Source organism: Meles meles, chromosome X (assembly GCF_922984935.1).
Source record: "Meles meles chromosome X, mMelMel3.1 paternal haplotype, whole genome shotgun sequence".
Taxonomy (NCBI): Eukaryota; Metazoa; Chordata; class Mammalia; order Carnivora; family Mustelidae; genus Meles; species Meles meles.
The window spans coordinates 85854817-85868277 of record NC_060087.1 but is presented as its reverse complement, the minus strand read 5'-3'; the positions used below and the strand labels follow the sequence as shown (position 1 = coordinate 85868277).

The window sequence follows — 13461 nt, the reverse complement described above, 5'->3', positions numbered from 1 at the left end:
GACACAGAAAAGGGGAGAAGAGTTGGGAATCTATTTTTAGACTCATCACTGAGGGCAGAGGAAAATATGTGCTCCATAAGGGCAGCTTGCCAAAAGAGTTTTGAAGGGAGAGAGCTTGGGTCCTACAACCCATTTGTCCTTCCAACCTCATTAATCAAGTAAGTGATTCTCTTGAGATGGAAGCAAGCGTGTTTGGTTATAGATGTCCCTACACCTGGAAGAAAATATGGGAAAGGGAGGATAAGAGTTCTCCAGGAAAAAACAATGCATGGCACAACTGACTAGGTGTCTGCCTACTAACTCGCTGGTATAGTTTAGGGCTGCTTCCCTGAAATTACTCTGAGATTTCTGAAATGACATTATTTGCGTATGTATCTAGATCATTCAGTCACATTGCAGACAATCTTTCAGTTTTCTGCCTCAGATGGCTAACCGCTAAGCATGGTCCTGATTTCTATGTTTACCCTCCTAGGTCTAGTTTATCTTCAAGAACCTTACGATATCTCCCCTGGGCCTCTGTGTACTGATAATACTCCCTTAGTGTTTCTTCGAAAGAAGTAAAATTCTTGAAGACAGTGACATGTTTTGTTCCATCAACAAGAGCAGACTTCCACGAATTGTTCTGGTCCGAGTCTGGTGCCTCTAACTACTATGCTTTCTCACATGGTGGCCTGAAGAGTCAGGCGCTAGCTTGCAACTATGCGCGAGGGGGTGGAGCCGCATGCAGAAACTCTGCAAGTGTGGAGGACCAACCCACGCTTCGCGGTTGCCATAGAAACCTGACGTCAATATGGCGACCGTGACGACTTTTTAGTAGAGACTGACGTGCTGTCGATAGAAGAGCAGGGGTCCACCTTCAGGAGTTTGGGGCTCTGTTGAAGATGTGGGTCCCCGCGGTGGGTGCTGAACCGCCCCGGGGCGTGAGGAGACAAAGGACTCCAGATCCAAGCTGATTCCTTCCCGAATTGGAAGTCGGTGCCTCCGCTGTCTTGTAGGTAAAACCATTGGGATCTCGCCCCGCCCGAGTTAGTGTGGGTCCTGTTCGAGGGGATGCCATGGAGATGCTTTCATTTAAAGACAGGGGTGCGGGAGGTAAGACAAACAACGACCCTGAGACTCAACTTTCCCGTCTGTAAAATGGGGATGAGAATGCTGCCTCCACAGGATCGCTGAGAACAATCAGTAATACACACGAGCAAGCCCATGGCCCGGTGGTTACTGTGGGATCATGGATGTATAAGTTCAGGCCACTTCTTACTCCTTTTCAGCTTTGTTGTTGGAAGATAAATTAGGAAAGAAGGAGAAAAAGGCTTTTTGAGAAGCCCATTAAAACGTGGTTGTTACGGGGGCACCTGGGTGGCTCAGTGGGTTAGGCCGCTGCCTTCGGCTCAGGTCATGATCTTGGGGTCCTGGGGTCGAGTCCCGCGTCAGGCTCTCTGCTCAGCAGGGAGCCTGCTTCCCTCTCTCTCTCTCACTCTGCCTGCCTCTCTATCTACTTGTGATCTCTCTCTGTCAAATAAATAAATAAAATCTTAAAAAGAAAAAGTGGTGGTTACGATCATGATGCTGTTTGTATCAGTGTCATTGACACTAACCCAGTGCCTGGCATGGTGCTGAGCACATACTTAGGCCAATAAATCATAGTGATTTCTGAATCTGTCTCTCCCTGTGCAGCTCTTCATGAACTCATATCAGGTACTTGGAGAAGGCAGATTCCGAGGATCTGCGTCCTTATGGCTGCTGAAGCTTCTACTCCAAATTCAAGGGCAGCAGTCCTAGGGAGACCCCAACACTTAACTCTCCTGGTGGAAATTGATGCCTGGATCAAGTGAATGCATAGATCTGAACAAAAGCATGATGTGGAATAGCTCTTGTGAGGTTTACAAACTAGTCTAAAAATAGCTATTTTGATCCCATCATGGCAGAAGAGGTTTAGCAGGTGGAATTCTATTCCTTCAGTGTCTACATGCTGTGTAGTAACTCTTGAGGTTCATCTTAAAGAAGCTTTTTTTTCCCCTGAAAAATAATTGTCTAGTTGGTGAAGAAAGTTGGTGCTTTTTTCTTCTTCAAATTTTTATTTAAATTCTAGTTGTTAACATAGTGTAGTATTGATTTCAGTAGTAGAATTTAGTGATTCATCACTTAGATACAATACCCAGTGCCCATCACAACAAGTGCCCTCTTCTTTTTTCTCTTATTCTATTTTATTTTATTTATATATTTTTATTAACATATAATGTATTATTTGTTTCAGCGGTACCCGTCTGTGGTTCATCAGTCAGCAGGTGCCCTCCTTAATACCTTTCACCCATATAGCCTATTCCCCACCCACCTCCCTCTCAACAATTCTCAGTTTGTTCTCTATCATTAAGTCTCTCATGGTTTGTTTCCCCCTCTTTTTTTCCCTTCCCCTATGCTCATCTGTTTTGTTTCTTAATTCCACATATGAGTGAAATCATATTGTATTTGTCTTTCTCTCACTGACTTATTTCATTTAGCATAATACACTGTAGCTCCATCCATGTCATTGTAAGTGGCAAGATTTCATTCTTTTTGATGGCTGAGTAATAGTCCATTATATATATATGCGCCACATCTTCTTTATCCATTCATGGACACTTGGGTTCTTTCCATAATTTGGCTATTGCTGATAATGCTGCTGTAAACATTGGGTGCCCCTTTGAATCAGTATTTTTGTAGCCTTTGGATAAATACCTCATAGTGCAGTTGCTGGATCTCAAGGTAGTTCGATTTTTAACATAACGAGGAACCTCCATACTGTTTTCCTGAGTCTCTGCACCGGTTTGCATTCCCACCAACAGTGTAAGAGGGTTCCCCTTTCTCAGCATCCTCGCCAACATCTGTTGTTTCCTGTGTTGTTAATATTAGCCATTCTGACTGGTGTGAAGTGATAGATCATTGTAGTTTTGAGTTGTATTTTCCTGATGATGAGTGGTGTTGAGCATCTTTTCATGTGTGTGTTGGCCATCTGGATGTCTTCTTTGGGAAAATGTTTATTCCTGTCTTCTGCCCATTTCTTAAGTGGATTATTTATTTTTTGGGTATTGAATTTGATAAGTTCTTTGTAGATTTTGGATACTAATCCTTTATCCAACATGTCATATGCAAATACCTTCTTCTATTCCACAGGCTGCCTTTTAGTTTTGTTGATTGTTTCCTTCACTTTAGCTTTTTATCTTGATGAAGTCCTAATAGTTCATTTTTGCTCCTGTTTCCCTTGCCTCTGGAGATGTGTCTAGTAAGAAGTTGCTATAACCAAGGTATTTCCTAATATATATATTTTTCTGTATTTCCCTAAATATTTGGATATATTTCACTGGAAATGATTATTTCTGTTTTGGTTCTATGTACCATGGACCAGTTTGACAAGGCATAGTATGGTTGTGTTAATACTGTAAGAACATAATGGTAGGAATCTTTTATCTAATTAATTGCATTGCAGAATTATGAATGTATAAATATTCTACAAATACTTAATTCAGGTATGATTAACATGCAACATACTATACATATTTAAAGTTTTTGCTTTAATAAGTTTTAATATGTATGTACTTGGAAATACAATACTACAGTCAAGATAATGAGCATATCCATCACATTAAAAAGCTTCTTCATACCCCTTTGTAGTCTCCATTAACCTCTCTCCAGTATTTCTGTCCTTGTTACTCTACCGCATTCCAGGCAACCACTGATCTTCTGTCACTATGAATTAGTTATTTTCCCTATAATTTTATGTGAATGGAATCATATTGTGTATTCTTTTTTGGTAGTCTTCTTTCCTTCAACCTAATTATTTCTAGATTTATCCATTTGTTACATATGTTAATATTTCCTTCTTTTTTGTTGCCTAATATTCTGCCTTATGGATATGCCACAATTTGTTCTATCTGTTCACCTGGTAATGAATATTAGGATTATTTTCAATTTTATATTAATTTTATTTTCAATTTTATAAAATAAAGCTGCTATGAATATTTGGGTATAAGCCTTTGCTTGGGCATATGTTTTCTTTCTCCAATACTGAGGTGTATTTACTTAAAGAATTTGTAAAATTAACTTTGTAGGAGCGCTAAACTGTTTTTCCAACATGGTTGCACAATGTTTCATTGTCACCAGTAGTGTATGAGAGTTCCATCCTCCAGAACTCTGTTAGGATTTGGTGTGGTCACTGTTTTTATTTTAGCCATTTTCAGGGTGTAGTGGGATTACATTTCTCTAATGACTAATGATGTTCAACATCTTTTCATTTGCTTATTTAACATTTGTATTCCTTCTTTGGTGGAGCATTTTTTCAGATCTTTTGTCCACTTATTTATTGGAGTGTCTGTTTTCTTATTGACTTTGCAAAGTTTTTTAAATTCTGGGTACAAGTCTTTTATCAGATATAAGATTTGAAAGTATTTTCTTGCAGTTAGAAGCTTGTCTTTTAATTCTCTCAACAGTGTCTTTGAAAGAACAGAAGTTTTAATTTTGAGGATGTCTAGTTTTTAATTTTTGAGTTATGGTTTTGATTTTGCTTTTGATGTCCTATCTAGGAAATCTTCATTTAACCTAAGACCACAAAAGTTTTTTCTTGTGTTTTCTTCTAGAAGTTTTAGAGTTTTAGCTCTTGTACTTTTCTTAGTAATTCACTTTGAGTTGACTTTTGCATATGGTACAATATATATATGGATCACAGTTTATGTTTGTGTATATGGATACATACTTGTCCCAGAACCATTTGTTGAAAAGACTGTCCTTTCTTCACTGAATTGCCTTTGTAGGTTTGTTGAAAACCAGTCATCTATATATGTGTGGGTATTTGTGGATTCTTCATTTTGTTCCTTTGATATACATTTCTACCTTTGTCCCAATATCACACTATATGGATTACTGTAGATTCATAATGAGTCTTGAAATAAGATAGTGCTTATTTTCCAACTTTCTTCTTTTTCAAAGTTATTTTCATAGTCTAGGCCCTTTGTATTTCCACATGACTTTTGAAAAAAGCCTGTCAATTTCTTCTAAAAAAAAGTAAGCTAGGATTTTTTAGAATTGCATCGAATCTATAGATCACCATGGGGAGAATAGACATCTTAATGATAATGAGACTTCTGAACCCTGAAGATGATATGTCCTTCCTTTACTTGGGCTTTGTTTAATTTGTCTCAGCAATGTTTTTTTTTTAAGATTTTATTTATTTATTTGACAGACAGAGATCACAAGTAGGCAGAGTAGCAGGCAGAGAAAGAGGAGGAAGCAGGCTCTCCTCTGAGCAGACAGCCCAATGTGGGGCTCTATCCCAAGACCCTGGGATCATGACCTGAGCTGAAGGCAGAGGCTTTAACCCACTGAGCCACCCAGGCACCCCTCAGCAATGTTTTATACTGTTCAGAGTATAGTCTTTACACATTTGTGGACATAGCTGTGCTACATAAATTACCTTGGTGTAGTTTATCCTTTTTTAAAGATTTTATTTATTTATTTGGCACAGACAGAGAGAGATCACAAGTAGGCAGAGAGACAGGCAGAGAAAGAGGGGAAAGCAGGCTCCCTGCTGAGCAGAGAGCCCAATGCAGGACTTGATCCCAGGACCCTGAGATCATGACCTGAGCCGAAGGCAGAGGCTTAACCCACTGAGCCACCCAGGCACCCCTAGTTTATCCTTTCTGATGCTGTTGTCAGTGGCAGTATTTTTTTAAAAATCACTTTGCCTATCCCCTCATCCCTCTCCCCTCTGGCAACTGCCAGGTTTTTTCTCTGTATTTATGGGCCTGTTTCTGCTGCTTTTGTTCGGTCATTTAAAAAAAGTATTCTACGTGTAAGTGAAATCATATGGTATTTGTCTTTCTCTGACTTATTTTGCTTAGTATAGTACTCTGTAGGTCCATCCATGTTTTGACAAATAGCAAGATCTCATTCTTTTTTATGGCCAAATAATATCCCATCGAGTGTGTGTTTGTGTGTGTGTGTTTCTGTATGCCACATTTTCTTTATCCATTCGTCTATCAATGGATACTTAGGTTGCTTTCATATCCTGGCTATTTTAAATAATGCTGCAGTAAACATAGGGATGCATATCTTTTTGAACTAGTATTTTCATTTGGGGATATAAATACCCAGTTGTGCAATTACTGGATTGTATGGTAGTTCTGTTTTTAAATTTTTGAGGAGCCTCCATACAATTTTCCACAGTGGCTGCACTAATTTACATTCTGACTAACTGCACAAAGATTTCCTTTTCTCCATATCCTTGTCAACACTTGTTATTTCTTGTCTTCTTTTAAAGATTTTATTTATTTGAGAATGAGAGAGAGAGAGCATAAGAGGGAGAAAGTCAGAGTGAGAAGCACACTCCCTGCTGAGCAGGGAGCCTGGTGCAGGACTCAATCCCGGGACTCAAGGATCATGATCTGAGCTGAAGGCAGTTGCTTAACCAACTGAGCCACCCAGGCGCCCTGTAATTGGTGATTTTTTAAAAAGATTTTTATTTATTTATTTGAGAGAAAGAGTGAGAGAGAGCACAAAAAAGCAGAAGCCAGGGGAAGGAACAGAGGGAGAGGAAGAAATAGGCTCTCCTCTGAACAGGGAGCCAAATGTGGGGGGCTTGCTGCCAGGACCCCAGAATCATGCCAGGACCCCAGGATCATGACCTGAGCTGAGGGCAGATGCTTAACCAACTGAACCACCCAGGCGCCCCTCAATGGTAATACTTTTTAAAAAGATTTTATTTATTTATATGTCAGAGAGAGAGAGAGTACAAGCAGGGGGAGTGGCAGGCAGAGGGAGAAGCAGGCTCCCCGGTGAGCAAGGAACTTGATGCAGAACTCGATCCCAGGACCCTGGGATCATGACCTGAGCTGAAGGCGGATGCTTAAGTAACTGAACCACCCAGGTGCCCTAATGGTAATATTTTAATTATACTTTTCAAGTATTATATTTTCACTGTACTGTCAGTAGCCAAATGTTGCCAGGAATCTTTTCAGTTGAAAGCACAGGTTACTTTGGGCTGAAAAAGATACTTGATGCTTAACACCTGTATTAGTCAGGGTTCTCCAGAGGAACGGAACCAATAGCATATTTATAGACAGTGATTTATTTTGAGAAATTGATTCATGAGATTGTGGAGATCTGGCAGGTCCAAAATCTGATAGGGGAGGCTGGCAGTCTGGGGACTCTGGAATGAGTTACAGTTGGAGTCTGAAGGCTGTCTGCTAGAGAAACATGAGATGGTGAAGTTGTAGATAAATTCCAAAGGCAAGTCTGGCAGAATTCCTTCTGGCTAGGGGAGATCAGTTCTTTATGCTATTCAGGCCTTCAGGTGACTGAGTGAGGACCACCCACCTTATGGCTGGCTGCTTTACTGAAAGACTACCCATTTAAATGTTTATCTCTTTCAAAAGTAGTCTTACAGGAAACAACCAGAATAATGTTTGATCAAATATTTGGTCATTGTGGCCTAGAGAAGTTGATGCATAAAATTTATCATCACAATATTCATTTGCTTAGATTTCAGTATTAGCTTTTAGATATTATTGATAAAGTACTTAAACTGGGGAGAAAGTGTTCCAGAGAAAATTCTATAGGTCATCTCCAGAAAAATAGTCACTAAAATGAAATAGATTAGTAGTGTTCAACCTTATATATGTGGTTAAAATTGAATTGTGGAGTTTTCCTTCCCTATGCCCAAATAAATCCACCTCAATGAATTCCTGGGTTCTTGAGTGGTAAGAAAAAGAGGGAGAGGATATGTATAACTCTGTGTGTGTGTGTGTGTGTGTGTGTGTGTGTGTGTGTATTGTTGCAGCTAGAGGAAAATATTCCTCTTGTGAGGAATATATGTGGTGAATTACTATAAGTTATGTCAGTCCTCAGTTCCTAGCACATGTTAGGAGACAAATCAGGATGTTTGCTGTATGCTTTTTCCCAGGTTTCCTTGGCCAGCATGGTTACCATGGTGACTGAGTGACTGCTGTGGGATTTGGTACAGCCTGAAAATCCGTTTATGATTCTTGCTTGAATCATTCAATTACTATGATAGTTGTCAAGTGTTGCTTTTATAATTCTGTCATTCCTTTTAGATTTAATTGTTGTTCAAATGTTGGGTAGAGCTTCCTACTCTCCCTTATGGCTTATTTATTTATTCACCCATTTATTTAACTACTATGACTCATAGAGTTCTATTTTGCTGAAAAGGTCACCACCTAACATTATAATTATTTATTTTGTTGGTCATGTTGTCACAGAATTGGCCAGTGTTTGCCCCTTCAGGTTGGCTTCAGTGTCCCTTCGTCACCTCCCTAGAATTCTTTGAGCATGGACTTCATTCTGTGAGCTTGAATATCTCCCAGTCTGTAGAAAGGAAGTAATGATGTCCCCTCAGAGCATTGCTTTGAGGATTTAAAGAAAAAAAGTCTGAAAATCATGACGTATAGCATGGGACATTTAGTAGACTCTCAGAATGTTAGTTTCTTATTCTAATTTTGCCTCCTTCATTCTGTCAACATAATGCCTCTGACATGAATATTCTATCATGACTACCAGATAGAATACTTGGACATGGAGCACCAAGTAGGGATGAGCCCCCAACTCCATGATGTGAGAGCTTTAGTCCCACTGCTGTGTGTGGGAGGGGGCTGTGGGATGGATCTGGGGAAGAGGCACAGCGTCACTGCACAGCTTCCAGTGAACTGAGTGGGTACGGGCAAGCTCATACTCACCCATTTCCCCTGTGTTTCATGTGTTTTCCCTTCCTCTTACTTTTCTCTCTGTTCCATGTGCTATCTATCCAGTGTTGTTAGCTTGATCCACCCATTATTAAATTTCCAATCCACCTTTTAACTCAGTTTTTTTTGTATCTTCTTAAAGATAATTGCCCAGATTTACCTTTCTTTAACAGATGTAAGGAGTAATGTTTTAATCCTGTAATTTCTTCTGCATTTATTAGTTAGAATTCTATAAAACAAACTACCTCTCAAAAACTACGTGGTTACACTCAGGTATGGTCCACACACACAGAAGGGAAGGATGAATGCTTACTTCTTTTGTACTATTTCTGCTTTTTATAAATAATGAGTTGTTTCCCTTGGATCCTCCAAAGATGAACTGTGAATTTGCTATTTGTTTTTTATTTTTTGCTTTTCTTTAAGAGTGTTGTCATGAGTTCTAGGTGCTTATACACTTGAGGTTGTAATCTACTGCAGCCATTAATATTTTTTTAAAGATTTTATTTATTTATTTGACAGAGATCACAAGTAGGCAGAGAGGCAGGCAGAGAGAGAGAGGAAGGGAAGCAGGCTCCCCGCTGAGCAGAGAGCCCGACGCGGGGCTCGATCCCAGGACCCCAGGATCATGACCTGAGCCGAAGGCAGAGGCTTTAACCCACAGAGCCACCCAGGCGCCCCGCCATTAATATTTTTGATGTTCAGTTGGTCTGTCTTAGGCCTGTGGGAGTCCCTTTGGGTTGACTTTTGTCTCTTTGATATGCTTTCTGTTATGAGCTGTTTGGTCCAGGGTCATCTGATATAATCCCTTCTCAACCCAAGAATCAGCTATTTCTTCAAGGAAGCCTGGTTCTTTTAGGGGTAAATATTTTTTTAGAGCACTCGGGCTGGGAACTAGAGATACTCATTGCTACTGGGTTGGTCACTGTTGATTGTCTTTTTTACTACCTGGAACCTGCAAATATGTATTATATATTTTATGGGAATGTACATCATCTTCTTCCATCCTGGGCTTATAGGTTCCTCTGTCACCTTATAGGTAATCATTTTTCTCAACTGGGTTTTAACCTCCCAATTTTAAAAGATATAATAATTTACAATATATGTTTATTAGTTTTTGTCCCTGTTCATTTGTAAAAGGTGGCATATTCTACACCAGTGCTCTGCAATAAAAATTTCTGCAGAAATGAAAATGTTCTATATCTGTTCTATCCAACTTGGTAGTCACTAGCTACATGTGGGTGTGTTTGCCAACTGAAATGTGGCTACTGGAACTGAAGAATTGAATTTTTAATTTCATTTTATATATCTAATTTAAATTTTTGGGCACCTGGGTGGCTCAGTTGGTTAAATGTCCGACTCTTGGTTTTGGCTCGGGTCATAATCTCAGGGTCCTGGGACCAAACCCTGGGTCCAGTGGGGACTCTGCTTCCCCCCTCTCTCTCCATCTGCCCCTCCCACTGCTCTTGCTTTTCTCTCTAAAATACATCTTAAAAAATTTTAAATACTCCTGTGTGTCTCTGACTATCATATTGGACAGAAATAGATCTATACATTTTTCTGTACCTTGCTTTTTTCACTGAACAATACAGCTATAGCACTACAGGGAGGGAGTCCTCATTGCTTTTCTTTTTTTTTTCTCATTGCTTTTCAAGCTGCATAGTACGCCAGGATATAGATGTGCCATAGCTTATTTATCCAGTCCCCTATTGGTGGACAGCTGTCTTATTTCTAGTTTTTTTGCTGTTACGAATTTTTCTTTAAGGAATGACCTTGTTTGTAACTTATACCTTTTCATTTTTTGTATTATTTCTTTAGGACAGATTCTTTTTTTTTTCCTAACTGCATATTTTATTTTATTTTTTTATTAACATATAATGTATAATTAGCCCCAGGGGTACAGGTCTGTTCATCGCCAGGTTTACACACTTCACAGTACTCACCATAGTAGGATAGATTCTTAAAAGAGAGATGACTGGTTCCAAGAGGAAATACATATGTCATTTTACTAGATAGCATCAAATCTCATCTATAGGATTTGGACCATTTTATATTACCTTCAGTGATGCATAGGAATGCTGATTTGCTCACATGCTAATTGGTGAGAAGAACTAGTTTTTTTTTTTTTAATGTCTTATCATGAGTTAGGCTGAGCAATTTTTACATGTTTAAGACACTTTTTTTTTTTTTTTGGTGAAATAGTTGTCTGTGTGTATTGTCCCTTTTTCTTTCCTGGTGTTTCTTGGGGATGTTTTGCCTTCATTTTTTTCATGACTCTGTATATTATGGATATAACCATTTGTGATGTAGGTTGTAAACATTTTTCCCAATTTGTAATTTTTCATTTTGCTTTGCTTTTTTTTATTGTTTTTTTTTGCCATGTAACTTTTATTTTTTATTTAAAGATTTTATTTATTTATTTGACAGAGAGAGAGAGAGTTAGAGAGAGAACACAAGCAAGGTGAGTGGGAGAGGAAGAAGCAGGCTTCCCGCTGAGCAGGGAGCCTGATGCAGGGCTCGATCCCAGGACACCAGGATCAAGACCTGAGCCACCCAGGTGCCCCTGCCATGTAATTTTTAAATGAAGTTAAATATATCACTTTTCCCCAAATTGCCTCTAGATTTGTAGGCATAGCTGGAAAAGTTTCCTCCACCTCCAGGTTATAGAGGAATTTCAGTGGGTGTGCTTCTGTGGGCAGGAGAGAGATGAGAGAGGTGAATCATATTAGGGTGTCAGGCATAGGAGGAACACTTAGGGGAGGTGACTGTATTGTAAGAAATCGGTGAAAATCATATTACTAAGTCAGAAGAACTAGATGGTGCAGTCAGGATCCTGGTCTTGGGCTTGTCTTTGAGAGTTCAGTCTCTCTTCTTTCTCCTGTGGATGTGTGTCCAGACCCCACACAACTGGGAGATGAGGTCTTTAGTGAAGTAGAAATTCCATGCCACCTTAGATGGATCCCTCATAGGTCTAAATGAGAGGACCACCCTCCTAGTGATAAGGAGAAACAAAATCATTTCCAAAATCTTCCACATAACTTGGCTATGGGCTAAAGAGAAAGTAAAACCTTTAGTTTGCAACCATGAGAGAATCAACACTGAAACCACACAATTGTTACCTTGTCTTTCACTCTCTTTCTGGGAATGAGGTCTCCTCAGGAGAAGTTCGTAGTCTCTTAGTGATATTCAAGATGATGGAGGTGTGTGTTACAAGTTGCCTTTTCCCAGGGAATAGCATCTCCTTGCTCAACCACCTTATTTCCTGCTTAGATGCTGGGTTTCCATCTTGACTCAGGGTCATGGTTGGGCTAAAGTTGCTTGGAATGGAGTCTATTTAAGGCCATACCTCACCATTTCTGGGTTGGACACTAATATTCACCTTGTAGCCTATGGGTATTTCTAGATCTCCAGTCTAGATATCAAGAGAGGGAAGATGTGGATGCAGATGTGGAATTGGATGGACGGACAGTGCCTGTCACACAGCAGACATCTGATTCACATTTAATAAACATGAAATGTAAGTATAAAGGCATAAGTAGGGTATAAAATGATGCATATATCCTTTCATTGTTTTTACATAAATGTTTTTATGTAAATGTTTTTCAAGGAGATTGGGATCACATCACAGTTACTGATTTTGTAATCTGCTGTGAAGAAAACATTTTCTGTTTCTAAAAATTGTATCTTGTCACTGGGAAAAAATAACCTGTAGAAAATGAAGAAAGATGCTTTTAAGTAGATGCATGTGGTCCTATAGTTGGTCATCTGTAAAATGGGCAAGTTGGCACTAACCTCAAAGACTGCTATGAGGAGAAATGAACAAACCAACAGGAAGTATCTGACATGTAATACTGTAAAACTTTGACACATATTCTGTGTTCTCTCCCCAATAGAGGAGACAACTTTACCATGAACAACTCATAGAGACCGCTGGGATTTGGAGCAGGAAAGCAAATATATATGTTACGCGTATATATCCGGTATGTGTTCTCTTTCAAAGCTTCTGAAGTAGACACACCCATTTTCTCACTTTATATGCTGTAGGAGTTCTAACAGAATCAGCAGATAGATAGATACTATTTTTAGGCATTTTTTTTTTTTTTTACTCAGCTATGTTTGGTCTTGGAGTTCCCAGCCTATGGCTAGCCCCAAACATCGTCAGGTGTCTCCTGAACCTGAAACATCTCCCCTTTTCCTAGGCCTTATTTTCAGGCTTTTATTCACACTGTTACTCATCGAGGCCTGTACATCTGGAACCTGATCTGAGCCATCCTGGTGAGAGATGACAGTGACTGCAGGGAGTTCATTCTCTTGTGTCCAGATTAATAGCCACATTCCTACATTCATTGAGGGACCCATTCTATTTTGAACTTGAGCTGATTTGTATTACATATGCTGGGCTGTATATATTTTCCTTTTCTTTTACTATTTTCATTGTACAAGAAAGGTGCTTTAGAAGTATTTTAATCCACGTACGTTGGTTGCCCTGGGTCCTGGACTGAAGTAGCTGGTGACTAAACCTCCCCCTGAATCCCGCTGGTGAAGCATCTCCCTTCTGGAAGCTGTGGGCTGAGAGTACTGGGCCATCTCATGCTCCCTCCCACATTCCCTCCACTGTAGGTTCCCTGCTTGGCTAACTGGGAGGTTAGACCCATGAACCTGCTTTCAGTTCAAGGGGCTTTATTTGGAGAGAAGAGGAAGAAGCATGCTGTGAAACTACTTTCCTCTCATGACCTTT

The 13461-nt window shown here is 39.6% G+C and overlaps 1 long non-coding RNA gene across 1 annotated transcript; it reads left to right on the top strand.

Moving 5' to 3' along the window:
• Positions 1–867: 867 nt before the first annotated feature.
• On the top strand, positions 868–12707 carry LOC123934370. Its single transcript, XR_006816790.1, has 3 exons — positions 868–995; positions 12127–12240; positions 12617–12707. It is a non-coding gene; the product is annotated as an uncharacterized LOC123934370 (long non-coding RNA).
• The last annotated feature ends 754 nt before the right edge of the window (positions 12708–13461 follow it).